Raw genomic sequence first — 15140 nt, forward strand, 5'->3', positions numbered from 1 at the left:
GTAAATACCATAAGCTGTGAAGTATAAAAGAAAACAAAACAACTACATAAAGGACACAGTGAAAGTGGATATTTTAGGTTAGGTAAGTTCTTCTAAAGTTCTTCTAAACATATTTTGAAAAATAGTTTATGACCTGTGAAAAGTTGTCAAATTATCTGATACCTTAATAATGAAATTATTTAATGTTATTACACTGAATTAAATGCCCATGGAAATACATGAAGACACCAAAAGTGAATCAAACTGTCAGTTCTGGTTCTGCACGCCAAAGCACACTTTGATATGAATGAATTGAAATCCTGGCTTATACGACATATATTCTGGGGAAGTCTCATCCAAAGGATGAGATCAAAGCAAGGAACCAGTAAGTCATGCAGGGTTTGTATGTTATGACTCACAGGAAAGTTGGAATCTTCTCTTTTTCTACTTTGCCACACTCTTTCTCTTTTGGACTTTTGGACACACACACACACACACACACACACACACACACTATTCCACTATCTTTCATCTTGAATTCATTGCCACTAGATGACAGATGCCATAATCAAAGAAAAACAAACAATAGTAGGATAAAGGGCACCAAGTATGTCGTTGTGAGACTGTAGAGGGAAGAATTAAAAACTATACCAGATAGGCTTTATTAACTCAGGAACTGTGTGAAAGAATTAATACGGTTTTAGAAATAATAATTAAAACTTAATAACTACTGTGGATGGTGTAAGACATTATTGGAGACCTGGTACTGCCAAAGGCCAGGGACAGTTTCTCTAAGTAACTGACATTTAATTTGAGGCTTGAAGGGTTCAACTTGCAATGATCTCAAGTTTTATTGTTCAGTGCTCTGGTCTCCCAGTCCTACCATGTGGTGCTCTGGAGCTGTAAGGAATGGCTGCTGACAGTGTCACCTGTTTGCTGCCTTGAAGAAGTCAGCATTACAGTTTAGTTCTATGACACAAAGGGGAAAACAAATGAAATCCCAAAGCTTTCAATGCAGTTCCCCAATGGCCATTTAATATAGCCTGGACAACTTGGAGGCTTGGATTTGTGTTGGATTATTGCCAGGCAGATGTGGGGGAAATTCTCTGCTTGCTAGATAAAGACTGCTTTATCCATGTTCTCACTGAGCTGACATCAGGGGAGGGAGGATTTGTCAGCACTATAGAAGGTCCCAAAGGGAAGGTCAAAGAGAAAAAGAAGCTGGAGAATTAACAGAATCGTTTTTGCAAACCCTGGTAGAGCCTAAGGGAGAAGATCACCATCTGATCTCAACGGAAGCTCAGCGTCTCTCTGAAATGGTCTCTCCTTAGCTTGGGAGGCTAGAGAATAGAAATTACAACCAATTCTACACTGGGACTCAGTACCCCTGGCGATGATGGGCAGGATTGGGATGCCGGAGTGATGTACAAGGTTATAACTCTAATCCATAAATAAAGTCTTTGGAAATGAGTTGGTACATTCTGTGGCCTTTCTTCGTACTTGAGAGAACTGTCCTCAAATGCAGAACACAGGCCCAGAAATCACCTTGAGTTTTTTAGGGCTCTATACAGAATCTTGTTCTTATGATCTTCAAAGAAAACACCGGTGAAGACGAACAAGAACATGTTAGGGTTTCTACATATGAAGGAGAGTCTAATTTTAAAATTAATTTATTTTGCATGTAGTCAGTATATTTATGTGTACAGGTTCCAGGATGCTCTTGTCCGTGTGCATGTCTTGTGTAAATGTTCATAGACAAATGTACAAATGCATGCACGTGGGGATCAGAGGTCAGTATTCTATTATGTACCACCTTATGTTATGAGACAGGGTCTCTCACTGGACCAGAGACCTGAGGTTCAATGCTCTGGCCAAGAAGCTCCAGGGATGCACAGGAGATGCACTGTCAGTGATAGGCAGGGATGCACAGGAGGTGCACTGTCAGTGATAGGCAGGGATGCACAGGAGGTTCACTGTCAGTGATAGGCAGGGATGCACAGGAGGTGCACTGTCAGTGATAGGCAGGGATGCACAGGAGGTGCACTGTCTGTCAGTGATAGGATGGTAGGAATGTGTCTCTGTCCTTTAAGTCAGGTACGTTCTTTACTTTATGAGGGATGTAACACTATTAAGCATTACTATTAATCAAGCAGAGTATTTAATACTCTTTCTCCAGCAACATGACAAATATTTATTATTATTATTAGTTATTTTTATTTTTCTCCCCTCATCTTTTTTTCCTCTTTCCTTTTCTTGCTTTGGAAAGAGAGTTAATGAATAGCCAGCAAAATACCCCATGAGTAGAGTGAGTTAAATGGGAGGTTGGGTGGCAGTGGCAGCTAGTGTTTCGGTATTCCAGCAGAAGTCCATTGACCTATATGAACTTCAGGGCTGATAGCAGGCTTCTGCTTCTCATCAGCCTCGAATACTCATTTTCCAAGTCCTTCAATACTCTGTATGTCCTTTCTCTTGACTTTTCAAATGACTACTGCATCTTCCGGTCTACCATGCACCAGTACCCCAACTTTGGATTTGCCACCCCATGTGAATAATGCTAATATCTAAGTAATAGACTTATGAGATTAAGTAAACTAATGGCTCTGTGGCCCTTAAATCTTTAAAAATATTATTGGCTATTTTTACTACTATCATTAATTTATTTTATTTATGCATATTAATTCCAATGCTTTCATTTCCATGTGTATTAAGCATGATAGAGTATAGTGATATTGATAATACAGGGAATTGAGAATACAGAAGTGCACCAAGAACCTCAAAATCCACTAATAGAATAGTTGGTGGTACATAGACACTTACCACAAAGTGAGTGTTATCATCTCAAAGAATAGCAACATCGGTGTGGTAACCAGGATTCACAACAGAAGCCAGTGGACAGTTAGAGAGATAGTAGAGCGAAGTGTTCCTAGAGAAAACAATATGCAGATTTTCTTCATTGATTAATTTTAATGCTTAATAGTGTTACATGACTTTCATCTTTTTCTTTCTCCTTTTCTATAGACACATTCGATTGCTAAACTATGTTGGAATATGACCGATCACTAGTTTTTGCCAAGTTTAATAAGAATTCAATTTATCCTGTTTATAGAGGTAAATTATTATACATTGATTCATTGAGACATTTAAAAATATTTATTCAGTCTTCACTGTGTAATACTATATCTACTAAACACCCCAACATATCAATCCTGTGTTAATGGAGCCTGCCCCTGAATTTAGTTTCAAAGACAATTAAATAAATAACAACACAGAAATCTGATAAAAGTTTGGTACAATGGTTCAATCTCAACTACTTATATCTTCTTATAGATTAGAATAAATGCTAAAATTGTGCTTTTTTTTTTTTTTTGAACTTGCTTCTATTGGCATCAACTTCCAACTTTTCACTTAGTTTTCAACCAAAGTGACTATCATGAAATCTCAGGAATGACACTCCCTCCATTCTTTGCATATGATATCACTTTTTTATTAATGGTGAAAGTGCTTTGGAGTCACTTTTTAATTTTTGTTTTGTGGTTGGACACATATTTATGAAATGGTGTATGCACATAGCACAGCATGCAACTTCATTACTACCCAGTCAGCACCCAGGTTATGCACGTCTTCTCCAGGATTCCTCTTTTCTGCTCAAAATGTGCAGTTCTATAAGTCCACTTTGAGTGAATGTCACAAATGTGATCTGCTGATTATTTTTCTCAATGTATGCTATTGTTTCCTCCATTTACAGAAGCAATGCTACATTTCTCTCTTAGCTTCTGGATGTCTCTTGTTTTGGGTCAAGTATGGAATGAAGATGAGTTAGAGTAATTTACTCCCTAGGTCTAAGAGCCAGATCACTTGGCCTTTGAGACCACTGGTTTTTATGTAGATATATAATGTTAAGTTTGGGGGCAATATGTCATTTTCTTCCCAATTTTCCTAATTTTCTTAATTAAAATATTTGGGTCAATTTCTTCAAAGTAAAGATGGGGTCCCCTGCAGTGTAGTGAGTGCTTCTTACGTAGAATGCACTCAATGAAAATATGTCAGTAATATAATCACTAGAGATATGTACTACATATTTTATCTTGTCTTCTTGTATACCTCAGATCAATTGTGAAAATAAACACCAATAATGTTTGTTTATTAAGTTCATAATAATTTGGAACATTGAATTTCATAATTAGGGACAAAAAGAGCCATTGTTTCTAAATATTAATGCTTTTCACAATTTTCCCTTCATCTTCACAGCCTCCCCTGCTGCCACCTTAGGAAATAGTCACAGACTTCTCAGGCAGCAAAAAATAACACTCTAAATTTTACTCTTTTTCAAACTCCATGTCTACTTAGTCACCAAATCCAGTCACCCACCTTGTGTTCCCTGAATCTCTCTTCTCTTATATCTCTACTCACTAACATATTTACTATGTCAAATATATATATATATATATATATATATATATATATATATATATATATATATATATATATATATATATATATATACTAATATGTGTAGTTTATAGCAGTCACTGTAGCTTGAGGGAAGGGATGAGCTCTGGGGAAGAATATTGACCTTAGCATGATGCCCTGGGTACAACACCAGGCTGTATGTAATAAATGTGAGACTGTAAGCAAATATCTTGCTTTGTTTCATTTCTTTTTGGTGTTTTGATTTTCAGTCTCCTCCCCTCTCTTTGTCTCTGTCTGTGTCTCTCTGTCTCTCTCCCTCTCCCTCCCTCCCCCCTCTCTCTGTATGTATGTATGTATGTATGTAAACCCAGTGGCTTACATTGTGTATCTTCCTCCCAGTGCATCATAACACATCTATGTGGTTTGTGTTTCTGCTTTTGACCATTTCTCTTCTCATCACTGATATACACACTTGTCAGCTTCTTGCCATCTTCCCCTCCCCCAATAGATGCATCTCACGAGCTTTTCAGATTCTCTGAATTATATCTTCCTCAAACACGCTCGTTCAATTTTCACTAGGAATGGTATAGAGTGCTTAAGAAGCCACACAGACAACACAAACTCTTGGTGAAATTATGGATAATAATTTTATAGATAAGTAGCCTGACACATCATGAGGAGAGTGTGAAACAACTGACCACGTTACAGTGAGCTAGGATCAGGCAATCAGGCTAAGGCTGAGGCCATGTATCCTTAAGTTAGAACTACTTCCATTCTGCAAACAGATCTTATGACATGACAAACAAAAATGGTAAAAGTGTAACTTTGCTGAGTCCTGATATCTTTTAGCGGCAAAATCTTTGGCATAAAGTTTATATTTTGTTACAAACTTCATACGTTACAGTATTTATTATAACAAATGATAATTATAAAGTAGAGAACACATATGGTGGGTGGGCAAAGCATGGCTTTGAGAAAAGGTGGGGTTCTGGTAGGTTAGAAATATAAGAAATAGATCATCAAGAATTGGGAGAAAAGGGAGAGAGTTCAGTATTATATACCAAACGGTCTGCTATTTTAAGGAAAATAGTATAAATGTTTAATTAGAAAACCATCATAATTTTATTAGATATGTTCTCCATATGTACTGTATGCTCTTCTTCAGGCTATCCATAAGGCATGCTCCTGCCTGAGTCAGTTAACTAGTGAACATCTAACCACAATGAAATGTGGTAATGTTTAAATAGGCTCATTAACTTGGTGCTTTGAGATTCACAGAGATGCATTCTATTTGACCTTTGGTCAAAGACGTGTACATTTTCATCAAGCAAAAGAAGTGGAATGCCCATTTAATAATTTACAATGTACTAAGGCTTTCCTTTGACACACCATCCTCATCATCAGTACCCCATCATCTCAGCAACACAATTGCTTATTCCTTCAAAGTTTTCTGTTTTTTCTTTCCTATAGGTACAGGAGGTAGTTTGAAACTGTACCTAATTTTGAGGGTGAGGAATGACTCAGAAGTTCTGTCTTTTTTAACTTAAAACTTTTGGGAATATTTGTCGGAGTAAAACAACTGTATCTCAGATTTATAGAATTTCTGGAATGCAAATGTGTCTATAACTCTAGTTCAACCACATAAGATAACTATAAACTTACGCAAGTTCAGTATTATCTGTTAATCGTTTTAAGTTTTAACTGTTTTCATATCCTTTCAAATTATGATATTATATCACCAAGTAAGCTTTCATTTTTAAAGGCAATTATTTATAAAGAATTTTTTTCTCTTATACCATTACATCTTTACTTATAAGCGCACTTCACCTATTATTTGTTTTGAGAATTATTTGCACAAGAATTTTTACCGTGGCAGAGTTCAGTTTTGTTCTGACTGCCAGATTAGATGATTTAGTTTCAATAATCAGAACAGTAGCTGCAGTTAAATTATGTAATAATCATGTGAAAGAACCATAGGCAAGAAAATGTTACAAATCCATAGTTAAATAAGAAAAATTAAGTTATATAAAACAAAGACTTTTAAAGTGATCATTTATATAGACTGTGGAGTGTCAATCAGAATGAAAATGAGCTATCACATCATGATAAGACCCAGAATAATCTGAAATGTGTATTACTAAGTCAAAGAAAATAATTACAGAAATTTCAGACAATATGATTCCAGCTCCAAGATGTTCTAGAGAATCCAGAATTTGGAGCTAATAAATAGATGCTAATTGCCTCTAACTATTCTAGGGTAGAAATATTAGACAGCATGACTCTATAAGAGTGGATGGATGTGGCCACCTATATGCTTAGTCCGTAGCACGATCACAAACCCTTTTATAGACCATGGACTGGCTGACATAGGAATGTCCTATAGTTAACATACAGCAAGAAGACGCTGCTGAGAAAGAGTCAAGGTTACATTCCCAGTGAGGGCATCCAAGCTTCAGAGCAGTTAATCATTTCTAAAACTATGTCTGCGTGTTCAAAAGCTGCCATGAACAAACCAAACTAGGCTAGTGCACAGCTAGATGGGTTGGCGGGCTTTGGATATATGTGAAAGAGATAAGAGATCTAAGAGATCATAACAATGTGCCTGTGAAAATTAAATTACGTTTGAGAAATCTGTCAGAGCATCTTACAGGCTAAAGTCACCAAAGCTTGGCTTGAGAAACATGGAATTGTCGGGGATTTTTGTAGAGCCAATTATCATCTGTTTCATACTCAACCTAGAAATAGTGTTTCTAGGCTTTTAAAGAAGTTTCAGCACAGATAAAACCATGTTAAAGAGATATTGGAGGGAAATAATAAGAGGTTGGGAGAGGGTCATTAGTCTTTTGTGAAATAGCTAGGAAGATACTGATCAAAAACCAAATGCTATAAAAGAAAGATTTCTTAAAAGAAAAAGTGCTACAGTACAAAGTTCTATGTTCAGTCTACAGTAATCTACATAAGCACTGCCAACACATGCACAGTAGAAGAAAAAAAATAGTTATAGGGGAATTTGGGGAAGTGGTGTTAAGAAAACAAGAACAAACTGACTCCGATTTTGAATTGTCAGTAAAAATTAAGATGAAGATCTACACTTCACAAATGATTGATAAATTTCTATGCCTCGTTCCAATAGATTGGACTCTTTTTTCCTAGGTGATTATTTTAGGGTCTTACTTTTAATGTAATAGCAATATTTCTGAAAGAATATTAGGCGTCTTTCAAAAGATTAAAGGTTACAAAATTTTTAACATTATCGGACTTTATGGTTGGCGAAAGGGAGTATATTCCACAACAGTATAATGCATAGAAATGCAAAATATTTTCCAGCTTTCAACATAATGCAGAGGCTGTGATGAGCCAAGGCAGTGCTCCCTGTCTGCACACACATCTTTGCAAGACTCCACAAGTTTTGGTGCAATTGTGACTTCAACCTGTAAAGACCTGGCAGAGTGCTGCCCCCGTTGACAAGAGGACAACAGAGACTAGACAGTGCCTTCTAACCACTACCTCACATGGAAGAATCTCTCTGTGGCCTCTTTCTCAAACCCATCAATTTTATTATCAGATCACCCCTGAAGTATCCCCACCCCAAATAATGTTAGCACATTAGAAATTAGGTTTCAGTGTATGGATATTCTTTCAGGCAACTGCAGAAGCTCTGATACAATGTTTAGAACATCTACAATGTAGAACAAAATAACAATTGGAGGAGAAAATATAATAACTAGAAGACCAAATAATACATGCACTTGTGCCTGATAAAAATGTTAGAAATTAATTAAATAGAAAGTTAAACATGGAAATTGCATAGGTGGAGTGAAAAGAAAACTCAATATTATTAATGGCCAGATTGGAGTCTCATTAAAAGAATTCAAATTCTAGGATAAAGAAATGGTTGTTTTGTTTTTTAATCCTAGAGTTCTGTATCTGACTATCACAGTTTCAAGGTTCCCATAATATAAGAAACTACTGCAAAGTCCAAGCCTCACAGAAGGGTCACATCCAGGTCCCTGGTTCATTCCTCATCTGCACGCAATCCAAAGCCAGAGCAGTGAATGAAGATGTCCCAGAGATCCAGCTCAGCCTCTCTGTGCTTCTCTCATTAGCTATTTACACTATCCCAGCTCAGATACTGGCCTGTTGTGGAGGCGAGACATATTTTCAACTAACCCTTGCCCACATCACAGGCTTCCAAAGCTGTGAGGGAAAATAAAGAGGTTGTTGTGACCACTGCACTTTATAACGTTATTTACATAATAAATAATGACCAGAAACCCCACGCGAGACAGAAGCAGAGCACCAGTATTGTGATGGGCACACAGTGTCATCGTAAGTTTGCTCCCAAGCGTACTTGTCCTTTTCGTCTCATTTTTATTATTTCTTTTGAGAATTTCACTCGTATATTTGATAATACTCACCCCAAGAACCCAACTGCTACTGGATCTACCACACCCATCGGCTCAACTAAATCAATAGAGAATCTGAGCACTTTGCATGATTACTAGAAGATAATCAACACTTGGTAAATGTACATGAGCTTTTGAAAATAAATATTGACAAGGGCTTGGGAAACTAAACAAACTATTAATACAATGATTATTAGCCTTGAGATTAGTTAATAAAAGTATTAAGAAAATGCGGAGATATATAAAATAGTAAATTATAAACTAGCAACATGTAAAGTCACTAGACAACAGCTAAAGTTGATTTAATAAGTAATGAGAAATAACATTATGTAGATTCATGGGTCCATAACAAGAAGCAATAGATATGGTAACTGAAGTATTTGGCTACAGGAGATAAACGGTTTAGATCATTCCTGGAATCCAACAGTATCAGTAAGAGGCTTCTAGTCTCCTTTTAGTTTTGCCCACTGATGATCACATTTCAAAGGTATACAGTGCACAGAAATCCCCACTAAGCAATATAAGCAAATAATTTGGATGTGGCCAAATTGTAGAGACCTAGCTTTCTTGTCAATAGACTCTAACCTGCAGGCTGGCTTTTTCTCTTCTCCCACGAGCTATTAGCTTTGGCTTCTCTATGGGGAGAGAATGGTGTTGTGTTATTCATAATGCCACTGTCGTTACAGATAGGTGATCAAACTTTCTTCCTTTTGTTTATAATTACCCAACTCATTGTGATTAATTTATATTTACATATGAGTACTTGAGATACAAGGCCCAATCTGAAATGTATGTCATTCTGCAATCAGGGTTGGGTTCATACTGGGAAGATAAAAACACCACACCTCAGCTTCCACTGAATGCAACTCTTAATTAAAACTCCCACTGAGTGTCTCTCTCGAATTGCCTCTCTCAGATGCAGGTGTTTTTTCACAGACATGAAAGGAAAAGGGCTGCGATGCCTTCCTCACATTGTTAAAGTGAGCTCCTGCACGTTGCAAGGCTTTGGCTCCTTGGGAGAACCATAAAGCCAAAACATAAAAGGATGTTGTACTCAATAGATGGCTCTGGGCTGTGTGCATTGTCTACACAGACCTGATTCAGCCCATCCAGCCCAGAGGAAATCTTTCCCCTCTTCTTTTGTGGGTACTCATGATATCCTGCATTAAAGACATGCCAGTCAAATTTATGTCAAAATGTGTTCCTTATAGGTGGGGAGGTGTCTCAATCAGTAAAGTGCCTGACATGCAAACAAGGGTGCAGATCCTCAGCACCCTTGTGAAACCTGGGTATGGTGGCAAAAATCAGTAACTTCAGCACTGGGGGGTGGGGGTGGGGGGCTCAGACGCAGGTGGAGCCTGGATCCCCAGTGCAAATGGATTTAGCCAATCAGTGGCTTCTGCCCACTGAGCCATTGATATATAGATATAGATATATGGAAAAATATATAAGAAAACACTAGAGAAAGAACCTGAACATCCACCTCTGACTTCACACACACACACACACACACACTCACACACACACACTTGCATGCTCACCTGTTCTATCATCTATCTATCTATCTATCTATCTATCTATCTATCTATCTATCTATCTATCTATCTATCTATTTATCTATCTATCTATCTATCTATCTATCTGATGTATGATAATAAAAATGCATTTCTGGGTACCACTTGCCATAGCTTGTTCATATATAAGAAGCAGTACCTACAGAGTTAAATAACAGAAAACATAACATGCAAGTCCAGGCCATCCCTTGATTCAAGGTACCAGCATTTTGCAAACTTTAACATGCATAGGAATCTGTGGGATCTTGCAGACATGCAAACTGAACCTTGGATGGATTGAGAGTGTGCACGGCTAAGCAGCTCCCAGGGGCTGCAACTTCAGCTGGATCTCATATCACATTTGAGCATGAAAAAGCAGTATCACGCTGCGAATGTGGTGCAGACCATGCAAATACCTAGTGCCCACAGTGCAAGGCTAAGCATTTAACCATCTCTCACTGTCTCTTCTGAGAGTTACAAAATGGTTCTCTAATTCCAAGGAAGCTTATAATTGTGCCAGCCTGTCTCAAAACAACAGGTGGTAAGTGAACAGGAGTGAAAGCTCGCTCTGCTCAGGGTCTACAGCCATCGCCTTGCTCAGCTCTGCGCTGCTTCCTTCATCCTCCATTAGCCTCATTAGTCTTGTTAGGTTAGCGCTCATGGTTGATCGCTATCTCTGTCAAGACAATTGTTGCTGATTAACCATAATTACCAGTAATGGGGCCAGCTTTCTTTTAGACTCTAATGCCCTCAGCTCATCTATGCATTGTTCAATCATGAAAGGTCCAATCGGCTAGTCCCTGCCTTGCTTATTGTTTAAACCAACAAGTTACTTCATGTGTGGGCTTTTAAATATTGACCACTCTACCTACCTATCCAGTGCATTTCAGGTTCCTCTTTCGCACCTTCCCTCCCTCCATCTCTCTCCTCTTCCTTCTTACCTTTTCTCTTGTTCCTTTTGAAATGAGATAACAGATTTTTATTTTGTTTTCTTTGGGGGGGGGGTCAGGGAGTAAGGGGGAGAGGGAAATTGCTGACATTATCCTTCAAACCCTTCTTAAATCCCACTCATTTCCTAACCTGTCAAGCTATAAATATGATTGTTCAGTTTTTAATTTAAAAATTGCTGTTAAAACAAATATTGTCTATCAGAGCCTAGACATACACTCTAACCCATTCGTTTTTATGAGCCATTCTAAATAGTAAGCAGATAATACTGAATAAAATTATTCTACATTTGATCATTTCCTAATATTACTTCTTAAATTTTTTTATTATGGGATGTGTGTGTGTGTGTATGTTGTTTGTTTGTTTGTTTTAAGCATAAATGTGGACATCATGGGACAACCCCAAGGAGTCAGTTCCCTTCTTCCATTGTGTGGGTCCTATGGGTTGAGCTCAGGTGGGCAGGCTTAGTGTCAAGGCCGTTTACTTGCTGAGTCACCTTTCCTGCCCCTAATGTCACCCTTTATTGAGGCTCTGGGTGTGGATCTTTGTGAATATAAATTCAGTGAGTGCTAAAAATAAATACTTTATAAAGCATCAGTGTGGGTGTGAAAATGGCAACCTTTTCACAAAGAGACAGTCTTCGTGAAAACCGGAGTAAGATCCAATAAAACCAGGTGGTGTCTTGGGAGAAATCCAGGAAGATGTGGGCTTGGCACATGAGGAGGTCCCTGTACAGTGCACAAGGCTCTGTAATAACAGTAATATTTGAACAAGTACACCATGGATATCACGGGAAACAAGTACACCATGGATATCATCACGGGAAACAAGTACACCACGGATATCACGGGAAACAAGTACACCATGGATATCACGGGAAACAAGTACACCATGGATGTCATCACGGGAAACAAGTACACCATGGATATCATCACGGGAAACAAGTACACCATGGATGTCATCACGGGAAACAAGTACACCATGGATATCACGGGAAACAAGTACACCATGGATATCACGGGAAACAAGTACACCATGGATATCACGGGAAACAANATCACGGGAAACAAGTACACCATGGATATCACGGGAAACAAGTACACCATGGATATCACGGGAAACAAGTACACCATGGATATCACGGGAAACAAGTACACCATGGATATCATGGGAAACAAGTACACCATGGATATCACGGGAAATGATTTTCTGTGAAAGAAACAGAGGCTGCCAGTTTGACTACCTTTCTATTCTCTCTTTTGCTTTTTTATAGACAATAAATGAGCAAAAGCCATTAAATAAATAAAATTAAAGCTAAGTAGTATATGTGATGATGGTAACTCTGGGAAAAACTCAGTAATGTGCTATATGAGTTGTAAAACCAATTGTCTCTAGAATATTCTATTTTGGTTAAACTTCAAATATTTTGAATGACCTCAAACCTATTCATTTTTCTCCAAGGTGGGACCAGGACTGGTTTATTTATTATCTGACACCAGAAAGCAAGTTCACCCACCAGAAGCTCTAGGGAGGAAGGAGACCCTCAAAGCCACTTAGCTTCTGCCAATCAGTCACTCACCCTGCAAGCTGGTATGACATGGCATATGACCGAGAACTCAGGAAGGTCCCTCTAGATTCAGTCTGTATTCTCATCTGTATATTAACCACCTTATCTTTCATGTCTCCACTACACAGTGTCCAACCTAGAACTACAGATATCAAATCCTAGATCAATCCATCATTCTACATACCAAGACACCCTCAGATCACATAGTGCCCTGTACCTGTGACCATAGATAATGACACAGCCTGGCCTCCACCCACCCTATCCACTTCCACTAGAGGACAGTGTGGTGCTCTATGCCCTACCCCAACAAAGCGCTACCTACTCTGACTCTAACTTAGACCCTCATAGACAAGGAAGCCTGCAGAAACTGGCGAGCCTTCTCCCATGTAACCCAGACATATGTTCCTTCCAGAAATTAGAATTCCATTGTGATTTTCTCTAAGAAAAGCAACTTAGCTAATATACAAGACAATTATTCCAAAATAGCAATTATACCTATGTTAAATGATCTGATGATATATGAAAAAATGCCTATATGTGGACTGCAAAAACAAAACAAAAAAGTTGAATAAAATGATGAAAACAATCCAAGACATAAAAATGGAGTTTAATAGAAGAAAAATCTCTGGGAAAAAAATCAAAATGATAGAAAATTTGAGATGAAAAAAACAACAAACAAACAAACACACCCTCAGAAAGTCATACACAAAGTTCAGAGCAGACTCAACAATAGATTGGGTCAATTGGAAGAGGTGAGATTGGGGCTTGAAGATAAGGTAGAAAAAGTGAATTATTCAGTTAAAGACAATGCTCACTGTCGTTTTTAGAGAGGAAGGTGGAGCAGAACATACAGGCCAGCTGGGGTGCTGTCAAAGATCAATCTTATGGTTAGTAATTGAAGAAGAAACCCAGGTCTAAAGCACAGAGGTAATTGTAGCAAAATCTTGGAAGATAATTTCCCAATTCTAAGAGAAAAAAGAAACTATTAATGTGCAAGAGACATACCCAATACTAAAATAGATACAGGACCAGAAAAGAAACTTGTCATATCACATAATTGGCTTTTAGAGTCAAAACAGTTTATAGAAATACAAGGGAAATGTCTTTGAGCTAGAGAGCAACTTTATAATTTATTATCTGTGCATTAGCATTTTAATCTGTTTTATTAGTATTATTTTAGCCTATTATATTTTACACTTAATTTAGAACAGATAAATGGCAGTGCACAGATTTCTTATGCTATCCTGCCCTGCAAAGTCACAGCTCATACCATCATCAGCAACCTCCCAGAGTAACATATTTTCTGTAGTTATATCCCCAATAATACTCAGTTATCTGACATGTGCAGGCTATTTTAATGGTCATTTGAACCCATAAAAGAATCCCGAGGATGGCCTGTAATTAAAAGTATATACCAATATGAGAACAGAAAGACCTGTGTGAGGCAGGGCAGAGATGATCTTTTTGAGCACTAGCACTTTTCTTGGCTGAAAAAAAAATGCTACTGGTTACCTGGTAAAGAGGAGGCAAAAATGGATCTGGGAAAGCACCAAGGACCCCACAAAACCTTAGTCAGTTTCAGCGAGGTAGGACTGGTTTCTGTACACACACACAGACACACAGACACAGACACACACACACACACACACACACACACACACACAGACACAGACACACACAGAGCTCAAGGAGAGTTGATATGGGGTTGGAATGGAATTGAATTTGGGTTGGGTGTGTTTTTCCTAGATCAGTTGAAAAATGAAGGAAATTGGCAGTTTGGTGAGGTGATGAGGAAGGTTTGGGGAGTTTGGGAGGGAAAGGTAAAATCTTAGGTTGGGAAGGAAGGGCTGAAAGAAGAGAGATCTAGAGTCCTCAGGTAGTTCTGCGGCACCAACGAGTATGGTGCACCTTTTTGATGTCTGTGGGTGTGGCATTCAGGGGTGAGACCTTCTTCACTGTCGTAAAACTTTGAGGTCGGAGTTGTGGCAGATGGAAGTGAGCTCAGCACATGCGTGCTGCCATCTGCAAGATCTTTGAATAAATAAGAATAATTGTAGGTTTTTGTATTTACCAATTTTATCTCTTTTTCAGATTTTGGAACATATTTATCCCCTTCCCCCAACTCCTCCAATTATCACCCTCTCAAACTTCCTCCCCCCACTTCTTTCTTTCTTTCTTTCTTTCTTTCTTTCTTTCTTTCTTTCTTTCTTTCTCTCTTTCTTTTTTCTTTCTTTCTTTCTTTCTTTCTTTCTTTCTTTCTTTCTTTCTTTCTTTCTT

This window comes from Mus pahari, chromosome 4, assembly GCF_900095145.1.
Source record: "Mus pahari chromosome 4, PAHARI_EIJ_v1.1, whole genome shotgun sequence".
In the NCBI taxonomy this organism is placed as follows: Eukaryota; Metazoa; Chordata; class Mammalia; order Rodentia; family Muridae; genus Mus; species Mus pahari.